This window comes from Bombina bombina, chromosome 3 (genome assembly GCF_027579735.1).
Source record: "Bombina bombina isolate aBomBom1 chromosome 3, aBomBom1.pri, whole genome shotgun sequence".
In the NCBI taxonomy this organism is placed as follows: Eukaryota; Metazoa; Chordata; class Amphibia; order Anura; family Bombinatoridae; genus Bombina; species Bombina bombina.
The window spans coordinates 541785-544709 of NC_069501.1; the positions used below are offsets into that span (position 1 = coordinate 541785).

The 2925-nt window shown below is 38.5% G+C and overlaps 1 non-coding gene across 1 annotated transcript; it reads left to right on the forward strand.

Moving 5' to 3' along the window:
• The first annotated feature begins 1656 nt into the window (after positions 1 to 1656).
• On the forward strand, positions 1657 to 1849 carry LOC128655016 (U2 spliceosomal RNA). Its single transcript, XR_008401617.1, has one exon. It is a non-coding gene; the product is annotated as a U2 spliceosomal RNA (small nuclear RNA).
• Positions 1850 to 2925: the final 1076 nt, after the last annotated feature.

Sequence of the window (2925 nt, forward strand, 5' to 3'; positions counted from 1 at the left end):
ACAGCAAGCCAAGTGTGTAGCATACATGGATGATGTTAACGTTTTATGTACTTCTTATGCCTCTATTCACAGGACACTGTTCTGGGTGAGGTTATTTTCTTTAGCATCTGCTCTGACTGTTAATTTCCAGAAAAGTGCCTGTCTTATACTGGGTGATTGGAAGGATGATTTGCCATGTCAAGTCCAGGTTAAGTATGATGGTATAAAGGTTTTGGGGATTTGGTTTGATCGTGAACTAAAGGGTACAGAGAATTGGTCAAACATTTGTCAAAAAATTGAAACTAAAGTATCCTTTTGGAAATTACGTGACCTGACTATGGAAGGGAAAGTTTTAGTGATCAAAGCAGTTTTGTTGCCCCTTATTCTTTTCAGCTGTTTAGTTTTTCCCCCAAATGAGTTGTGGCTAAAAAGGATGAAAAAACCTTTGTTTTTATTCTTTTGGAGTTCTAAAATGGATAAGCTTAGCCGGGACAAACTGTGTAGGAAGAAAGAGTTAGGAGGTAAAGATTTTCCTGATTTGGCCAAATTTATTTTTTTAAAGGTTTTAGCGTATATGGTTAAAACTGTTAATAATCAAACTAAGGCTGCTGCTTTTTTGAGGTTTTTCCTTGGCCGATTATTCCATAAATATAAATGGCTTCAGATGTCTCATACTGTTCCATATGCTTTCACGCCACCTAAGTTTTTTTCAATTCTGCCGAAAATAATAGTTCAGTATAAATTGCAAACTGTGTCTGTTGATATCATGAAGAACCAAAAGAAGTTAACAGAATTTGTTTGTAATAATATGATTGTTTTACCAGTTAACCGTTTTTCTGAACAGCTATCTAAATTGATATGGAAAAATGTATCTAATAAATCTTTGTCTAATATCCAGAAAGATTTAGCCTGGATGGCCGTACATGTTTGTGTTCCAACTCGATCTTTCCAGTACTGTCGAGGTTTGGTGAGATCTGAAATTTGTCCCAGGGATGAGTGTGGTGGGGTGGAGTCTGTATATCATCTCTTTTGGGGTTGTAATTTTGCAAAACTTGTTTGGTCTACGTTTTTTCCGTTGATTGGGGATTTGTGTGGCATACAACTGGTTGATTATGATATGATCCTGTTTGGAAGAGGGCTTTCTCTAACTGTGGAAAACCAGTGTATGACATGGCAGATCATCAATTGTGTCAAAGAGTCTTTGTGGAAGTTTAGGAATATTCTACTTTTTAAGAGAGAGAATTTATCAGTGGCCGACTGTGTAGGTCTTATTTTGAGTTCGTCATACATTTATCAACTAAAAAATAAATATATACAGAACAAAAAGCTTTATCTAAATGGAAACCTGAATTATGGGTTGGTCGTGTTATGATTATTGTCTAATTTGTTTTCTTCTTTTTCAGATCTTCATGTTGTGAGATAGAGAAGAAGGCTAGTGATAGGGACAGATGAAGAATCGGAGGGATAGTTACTGCTTTTTGTAAGGATTTGTGTTTAGGGGACATGTAGTTTTTTTAGTCAGGGAAAGTTTTATTTGTATCTTTTTGTATTATTTTTGTTGGAATTGATGTTTTTGTATTTGTATTGTATTGTATTTCACTTTGTTGTATTGTATTTGTTTTTGATGTCAATGTTTTTTATGTAAACATTCTATACTGTTTTTAACTGTATATATGGATATTTTCAATAAAAAGATAAAAAAAAAAAAAAAAAAAAATCTGTTCTTATCAGTTTAGTATCTGATATGCGCCCTATCTGGGTGCCATATATTAAATGGATTTTTGAAACAGGGAGATGGAAGAAGAGCTTGCTCTGTCCACTCCACGCATTGACCTGGTATTGCAGTACCTCCAGGACCGGTGCACCCCTCTCTTTTGCTGTGTGACAAAAACAGAATAATCATCCTCATCCCAACAACCAGAAGCCGAAATGAGCTGCTGCAGCAGCAGATTTTTGGAAGAAAGCCTCATCGACGAGCTGCTTTCCTGCCTGCTTAATTTCATTTCGGATTCTTGTTAACCCCTTGTGTGCCGGGCCAAAAAAGCCTAGGAAACGGTATTAAGATGGCGAGGCGACGTGTTTGCTATCCTTTTGTGTTCATTCTTCATTTGATGAGCATTTCTTCCCAAATCTATGTATTGCTGTGTAAATGCATGCATTCATTTATAATTTTTCTTGTTCTCTCTATTTATTAATTTATGTATTTATTTATTTATTGATTGATTGATTGATTGATTGATTTATTTCTGTGGTTCCTCATTTTGTATGTATTTCGATGTGTCCATTTCTTGCTTTATTGATGTGTTTACTAATAATTTCTTTCTTTCTATCTTTCTATCTTTCTATCTTTCTATCTATCTATCTATCTATCTATCTATCTCTCCTTCTTGGCAGACAATAAAAGTCTTTGGAGCTGTCAATGTTGTCTGTGTGCTTCGTTCTCCCCCTGGTGGTGCCTGGACAGGGAAGTTTTAAAAAATAGAGTTGAGCCTGCTTGCTAGCTAGCAGGCAGGCAGCTAGGCCCACAAGATCCAGTATCAGCAGCAGCAGCAGCAGCAGCAGCAGCAGCAGCTACTCGGTCCAATCAGCCTGATCTGCCAGCCTGGTGGCTTTGACGCCTTTCTGTGTGTCTGCGGAGTGCAGCTCCGACGATGGCGGGGGGAAGGAGGGGGGCTGTTTTCGGGGGAGGGTGGAGGAGGCGGAGCCATGCAAATTGGAGAGCAGCTCTCTGTCCAGTAGTCAGGAGGCAGCAGCAGCAGGTTCCTGGTCGCCGCTGCTGCTTTTTCTCCTAAAGCAGATAATTTTGTGGTTATCTAGTTGTGTTTTTTGTCTGGCCTAGCCATGTGTTGTTATTTGCTGCTGTTTTTGGATTTGCAATGGTGTGATTAGTGGTTAGCATTGGAGTGCTGCCCTGTCTCCCCGAGGCAGAGTGAGTGCTCTGAGCGT